This window comes from Apium graveolens, chromosome 3, assembly GCF_009905375.1.
Source record: "Apium graveolens cultivar Ventura chromosome 3, ASM990537v1, whole genome shotgun sequence".
NCBI classification, from domain to species: Eukaryota; Viridiplantae; Streptophyta; class Magnoliopsida; order Apiales; family Apiaceae; genus Apium; species Apium graveolens.
The window spans coordinates 148,378,433-148,386,453 of NC_133649.1; the positions used below are offsets into that span (position 1 = coordinate 148,378,433).

Below are 8,021 nucleotides of genomic sequence, written 5' to 3' on the forward strand. Positions count from 1 at the left end.
AAGTTAGAATCCCATGTTTGTCATATATATTAATTCAACCATTCTTATTCTCTTAGTTATAATTGTTAGTTTAATTCTTAGTTATAAAAGAATCCCAATTTGTTATCGTCTTAGCATTGAATAATAGTATATCATTGTTGCATAAGTGCATAAATTACAAAGTTAACCTAAACCAGTCTATGTGGGAACGAATCTGATTTATATCTTATACTACTTGCAAACGCGTATACTTGCGTGAATTTTAGCGCGTGTTTAGCGACTAACAAGTTTTTGGCGCCGCTGCCAGGGAATACATTGTTAATTATTTGTTTATGTGTTTGTCATCAGTGATCGTTAAAGTTCATTGACTCAGATATTGTTACTTATCTATTTCCTTGTCTTATTTCAGGTACTCTAGCGAGCGTGTATGCATACGCGTTCGTGGTCTCGTAAGAGAAATATGGATAAAGCCGAGGAAGAAGTTGTAGTGGTTCGAAGGGAAGTTTTTGAGGACGAAGAGAAGGTAGAAGAAGAAGAGAAAATTGAGGAACCAGCTTTAGTAGTGATGGGAGATCAAGCAGAAATTCCTAAGGCTTTGATGGAATATTCTCAGCGTAAGATTAATGATATTCAGTCAAACATCATCAGACCAGCCATTTTGGCTAATGCTTTTGAGATCAAGTCAAGCACGATTCAGATAATACATAACTCAGTTCAGTTTGGGGGTTCTCCTACTGAAGACCCCAACATACACATCAGGGATTTTATCGAGATCTGCGACACTTTCAAGTTCAATAGTGTGACTGAAGATGCTATCAAGCTGCGACTCTTCCCATTCTCTCTGAGGGATAAAGCAAAGTGCTGGTTACATTCTCTACCACCAGGGTCTATCACCACACGGGAGGATATGGCTCAATAGTTTCTCACTAAATTCTTCCCTATGGTGAAGACTGCTGCAATCAGGAATACTCTTACTCAGTTTGCTCAGCAAGCTGGTGAATCTCTGTGTGAGGCATGTGATCGATATAAGGAGATGCTAAGAAAGTGCCCACACCATAGCATGCCTGATTGGATGATTATAAACTATTTCTACAATGGATTGGGTGCTACTTCTAGACCCATGCTCGATGCAGCATTACGAGGAGCCTAGTGGGCTAAGAGCTACAATGAAGCTTATGAATTGATTGAACTGATGGCTGCTAATGAATACCAGAATCCTTCTCAGAGACTGACTCAGGGAAAAGTAGCAGGAGTTCTGGATTTGGATGCAGCAACTGCTATAGTTGCCCAACTTAAGGCTTTGACGATGAAGGTGGACACTTTGGCCAATTATGGAGTTAATCATTTGTCTGTGAGCTTTGTGCTGGTGCCCATGAGACTGATCAGTGTGCTATTTCTAGTGAATCAGCTCAGTTCATGAGCAATTTTTAACGATCATAGCAACCTGTGCAAGCCACTTATCATCCCAACAACCGCAATCATCCTAATTTTAGCTGGAGCAACGCTCAAAATGTGGTTCAACAGCCTTATCAGCAATACCCAGCCAAGCAGTACAACCCCTGGTTTTCAGCAACCATAATATGCACCTAGGCAGCAACTTCAGCTGCAACAAGCTAATGAAAAACCTGAATTAGAGGAGTTGAAGCTTATGTGTAAAAGTCAAGCTATTTCTATCAAGACCTTGGAAAATCAAATTGGAAAAATTGCCAATGCCTTGCTAAATCGTCAACCTGGTACACTACCTAGTGACACTGAAGTACCAGGAAAGAGGGAAGCTAAGGAGCAGGTAAAGGCAATTATTTTGAGGTCTAGAAGGGTTGCGAATCCCGAACAAACTCAAGTTTTGAATGAAGAAGCTGGGCTTGAAGAAGAAGTAGAGCAGTAGGAAGCAGAAATGGAACCAAGGAAGAATACTGTTGAGCACACTCCTCCTGAGGGTAATATGGGGGAGACACAGATCTATCCTCCACCATCTTTTCCTAAGCGGCTGCAGAAGAAAAAGATGGATAAGAAATTTGAGAAATTTCTGGAGGTGTTCAAGAAACTTCATATTAACATACCTTTCGCTGAGGCTCTTGAGCAGATGCCTAGTTACGCAAAGTTTATAAAAGGTATACTCTCTCGAAAAATGAAGCTAGATGATTTAGAGACTGTCACTCTCACAGAGAAATGCAGTGTCGTGCTGTAACAAAAGTTTCCTTCGAAGCTTAAAGACCCATGAAGCTTCACTATTCCATGTGCTATTGGAAAAGTGTCTTTTGATAGATGCTTATGTGACTTGGGAGCTAGCATCAATCTGATGCCTTTGTCAATCTTCAAGAAGTTGAATTTGCCTGATCCAAAACCGACTTATATGACTTTACAGTTGGTCGACCATTCTATTACATATCCGTGAGGTATTGTGGAGGATGTCTTGGTCAAGGTTGATAAACTCATCTTCCCTGCTGATTTTATAATTCTCGAATTCGAGGAGGATAAAAAGATTCCCATAATGTGTTCAATGCTATGAAATTTTCTACGGAAAATGAGGAGTGCTTCAAAGTGGAGTTGGTCGATTCTGTGATTACTTCAGAACTTGATCAATTGCTAAGATCTGATGCCTTAGAGAAGGCCTTGTTGGGGAATTCAGACAGTGAAGATGATGAAGGTGAAGAACAATTACAATATCTGAATGCTTCTCCCTGGAAGAGGAATATTGATATGCCTTTTGAATCTCTTGGAATGGAGGAATTAAACAAGGCTCATAACGCCTCAAGCCATCTATTGAGGAAGCTCCCACTCTTGAACTTAAGCCTTTACCTGAACATTTGAGGTATACGTTTTTAGGTGATGCATCTACTCTTTTCCTGTTATTATTGCATTTGACCTTTCAGGTAGCGATGAGGAGAAGCTTTTGAGGATTCTAAGAGAGTTCAAATTGGCAATTGGAGGGACTATAGTAGATATTAAGGGAATCAACCCTTCTTATTGTATGTATAAAATTCTGCTAGAGGAAGGTAGCAAGCCTACGGTTGAGCAGCAAAGAAGAATTAATCTGATCATGAAGGAAGTAGTGAAGAAGGAAATTCTTAAGTGATATAGGGATTATTTATCCCATTTATGACAGTTCTTGGGTGAGTCTAGTTCAGTGTGTACCGAAGAAGGGAGGTATCACAGTTTTTTTTAATGAGAAGAATGAGCTCATTCCTACTCGAACAGTCACAGGATGGAGAGTTTGTATGGACTATAGGAAGCTGAACAAGGCCACGAGGAAGGATCACTTCCCTCTGCCTTTTATTGACCAGATGCTTGACCGATTGGCTGGTCACGAGTACTACTGTCTTCTGGATGGCTATTCGGGTTACAATTAGATTTGTATCGCTCCAGAAGATCAGGAGAAGACTACCTTCACTTATCCATTTGGAACTTTCGCCTTCAGACAAGTTTCTTTTGGTCTGTGTGGTGCACCAGCCATATTTCAGAGATGCATGATGGCCATTTTTCTGATATGATTGGCCAGAATGTGGAGGTGTTCATGGACGACTTCTCTGTATTTGGCAATTCTTTTGATGAATGCTTGCAGAATCTTGGACATGTTTTCAAAAGGTGCGTTGAGACCAACTTGGTTCTCAATTGGGAGAAATGTCACTTTATGGTACGACATGGCATTATTCTTGGGCACAAGGTTTCTAGTAAGGGTCTTGAGGTGGACAAAGGTAAGGTTGGGGTCATTGAAAATCTTCCTCCACCAATTTCTGTTAAGGGAATTGCAATTTTCTAGGTCATGCGGGTTTCTATAAGCATTTCATCAAGGACTTCTCTAATATTTCGAAGCCATTGTGCAGTTTGCTAGAGAAAGATGTCCCTTTCAAGTTTGATGACGAGTGACTTGCCGCTTTTAAGACATTGAAGAAGAGTTTAATCACGACACCTGTCATAACTGCACCTGACTGGAATGAACCTTTTGAGATGATGTGCGATGCAAGTGACTATGCAGTTGGAGCAGTTCTTGGGCAGAGAAAGAACAACATATTTCATATGGTCTACTATGCTAGTAAGACCTTGAATGGTGCTCAACTGAATTATACTACTACATAGAAAGAACTCTTGGCTATGGTCTATGGTTTTGAGAAATTTCGATCTTATCTACTCGGGACTAAAGTGACAATTTTCACTGATCATGCTGCAATTCGTTATCTTGTCTCGAAGAAGGACTCGAAGCCTAGATTGATTAGATGGGTTCTTTTGCTTCAAGAATTTGAATTAGAGTTCAGGGACATAAAGGGGACGGAAAATCAAGTCGCTGATCATCTCTCGCGTTTAGAGAACCCTAATGCTACTTCACTGGACAAGACATTGATAAATGAGTCTTTTCCCGATGAGAAGTTGTTTGGAGTGCAAGAGGAAGAACCGTGGTTTGCAGACATTGTGAACTACCTTGTGAGTAACATCATGCCTCCCGACTTATCGTACACTCAAAGGAAGAAATTTCTGCATAAGGTAAAGTGGTATATATGGGATGAGCCGTTTCTTTTTTGACAAGGAGCTGACCAAATCATCAGGAGATGTATTCCTTACAGCAGAATGGGGGGGAATCTTGCGAGATTTCCACTGAACGGCTTATGGAGGACACTATGGTGGAGAAAAGACAGCAACTCATATTCTTCAAGTAGGTTTCTTTGGGCCAATCTTGTTTAAAGATGCTCATCGGTTCGTTTTGAAATGTGATCGATGTCAATGTGTGGGTAATATGTCTAAGAGGGATGAGATGCCTCTTAATGTGCTTCTCGAGGTTGAAGTCTTCGATGTTTGGGGAATTGACTTCATGGGGCCATTTGTCTCATCTTATAACAATCAGTACATCTTATTGGCGGTTGATTATGTGTTGAAATGGGTTGAAGTTAAGGCGTTTCCAATGAACGATACGAAGGTGGTGCTTAATTTTCTTCACAAACAGATATTCATAAGGTTTGGAACTCCAAGAGTCACAATCAGTGATGAGGGGTCGCATTTTTACACCCGTAAATTGCAAAGGTATAATGTGAATTATCACATTGCTACGGCTTATCATCCTCAGACAAATGGTCAAGCTGAGGTATCTAACTGAGAGATTAAGCGCATTTTAGATAAATTTGTGTGTCCATCGAGGAAAGATTGGCCTTTGAAGCTTGAGAAGCTATTTGGGCTTATAGAACAACATCTAAGACCCCATTGGGAATGTCGCCATTTCCGTTGGTTTATGGTAAGGGGTGTCATTTATGGGTGGAGCTCGAGCATAAGGTGTATTGGGATTTGAAGAAATTGAATCTAGACTTGGATGCATCTAGAAAGAAGAGGATGCTTCAATTGAATGAACTCGATGAGTTCTGACTTCAAGCTTATGAGAAAACAAAATGTATAAGGAGAAAGTCAAGAGGTGGCACGATAGGGGTCTAGTGCTCAAATCATTTGTGCCGGAACAACAATTTCTTTTGTTTAACTCTTGTCTCCGTCTTTTTCCTGGAAAGTTGAAGTCAAGGTGGTCAGGGCCCTTCATAATCAAAACTGTGTTTCCACATGGGGCGGTGGAAATTTTTGAGAATGATCCGGGCCAAGCATTCAAGGTAAATGGTCAGAGGTTGAAGCATTACTGTAGTGACACGGCAAACCGCAAGGTGGTTAGTGCCGTTTTGTTGTTCGCTTAATCTCAAGTTTCTACGTCAAGCTAATGACGTAAAACAAACGCTTCTTTGGAGGCAACCCAAGTTTGTTGTACATTAGTAGTTAGAGGAAGCAAGAAGAAAGAAGAAAAACACAAGAAAATCAGAAAAAGAAAAACATTCAGGGGCCAACTTGAGTAGCCAAGCATGTCCGTGCTGATCTAGCGCGCGGCCGCGCTGTTTTTCCAGAAGTTAAGCGCGCTCGCACTAATCTAGCGCGCGCCCGCACTGATTTGGCAGAAGGTGAGCGCGCCCACGCTAGTCTAGCATGCGGCCGCGCCGGGGTCCCGACTCAGAAAAATAAAAACATCAGTTTTGAAGAGGAAAAACGGGATATTCGTTACAAAATCAATTTCAAACCAAATTTTACTCTTCCACATCCCAAATTTCCCTCTCCAAATCAAACCCATTATTCCCACAATTCCCATAATCAATTCCCACTTCTATTCCATATATAATTCTCTTCTCACCACCTATAAATACATACACTTATACACAAACTTCTCCACCACATCACAAATTCTCAAACACAAATCTCTCTCAAATACTTAACTTTTATTCTCTCTTATTCAATCCCAAAGGCACCTAAGAGACAAAGAACTCAAGTAAGCAGCAACACCACCGATTCTTCATCTACGGGTGGTGTGAGGCCAAGGTTTTCTACTCCTGAGGCTGAAGAGGATTACACGAGGCTTCTCTCGAAGCCTATTGCGAAAGAGCGAGGTTTTCTGCCATCAGAGAAGGATGGTAAGTTGTTGGAGATGATTCTAGAGATGGGATAGGTTCCTTTTTGCGAGGCTCCCGCTGCTGTGCCCATGAGTATTGTGCGGGAATTCTATGCTAAAGAGAAGGTGGAGAAGAATGGCTTCACGGTGGTTAGGGGGATGACTGTGGAGTATAGTGCGGATGCGATAAGGAGGGTGATTGAGCAGCCCATGAGGAAGCCCGGTCAGGACACTTGGAATGATAAGACTCCGGAGGACTTTAATCTGGCTCTAGTCGTTGCTACTCTTTGTGTGCCCGAAACTCATTGGAAGTTCAAGAGGGGCACAATTGATTGCTTCACATTCCCTGCGTCATGCATGAACAGGTTTGCACGGGCTTGGAACTCGTTTATTTGTGCTAGCATCATGCCATCATCACATGTGCATGAGATTACTGTGGTGCGTGCTCGTCTACTTTGGGTATTCTTCAGGGCGATTATATTGATTTGGGGATGGTGATATATCAGGGGATTTTGAGGTTCTTGAGAGGAGGTACTACGGGTTCTATACCCTATACGTCCGTTGTGACGAAGTTGTGCATGGCAGTTAATGTTCATTGGCCCGCACATGAGCAGCGGCAGCTTCCCAGTGCTCCTATCAAAAGTTCTACACTGTTGAGTATGCAGGAGTGGTATGGAGGAAAGCCCGATCCTAAGGGGCTTGGTTATTCATATGATCATCTGCAGGTGGTAGACCAGCGGATCAGACTTTTGCGGGAGGTACTTCGCATGCCTGTCGAGCAGCTTAGAGAGCTCAGTTAGGAGAGGAGGCTGGTCCATCATAGCAGCAGCAGGAGGAGGAGGCAGGAGCTGATGTTGAAGCTGGTTTGAGTACGACGCAGTATAGGCGTCTAGCGAGGAGGATGTATGCGATGCACAACATCCACAGTCGGTTTGCACTATCTCACCCAGGAACTTGGGACAGCTTTCAGAGCCACCGGTGTTGACATCCAGTGGCCAGTATTTGGTGAGGATACCGTGTATCCACCTCCAGACATGCCTGACACTCCACCCATTGAGGGTGATGATCCTGATTCGGAGTAGGATGCCTGATTGCTTATTATTACCTTCACTGAGGGCAGTGAATATTTTAAGTTTGGGGGTAGTAGTTGAAGGAATAAGTTTGTGTAGTCACATCTAGTTTGCATATTCATGATAGTTTAGTGCATGTAGTTGCATATTTTGCCATATAATAGTTTTTTTTTCTATTTGTTGGTTTTATGTTAGTTTGTTCATGTAGTTTCATGCATTTGCATAAATAACATGATCCCTTAGATAATTTTTCCGATTGACTTGTGATATTGATACTAGTGTAGTGATGTCGTATTTAGTGATGTTAAGTCTTATTGAGTTGATTTGCATGCTAGAGACAATTGTATTTCACTAAGACTTATAGGTTGCTAAAGTACTAGATCATGGTCATGGTTTGTTTGTTTGTCGAGGTTTAATCACTTCTTTATATTTAAAATTTAGGATATTCTCTTAATAATAGAACATGGATATTTAAAAATTGGAGAAAAATTGGATTTCATTGCTAGTTGTTGTGGCTAGGTGTCAAATGGTTAGTAGCCGGCTCATATTTCTATGAGTAGTATAGGGTT

General features: G+C 41.6%; 1 non-coding gene across 1 annotated transcript; it reads right to left on the reverse strand.

Annotated features, from left to right (window-relative positions):
• Positions 1-934: 934 nt before the first annotated feature.
• LOC141716332 (small nucleolar RNA R71) lies at positions 935-1,041 on the reverse strand. Its single transcript, XR_012573045.1, has one exon. It is a non-coding gene; the product is annotated as a small nucleolar RNA R71 (small nucleolar RNA).
• Between the last annotated feature and the right edge of the window lie 6,980 nt (positions 1,042-8,021).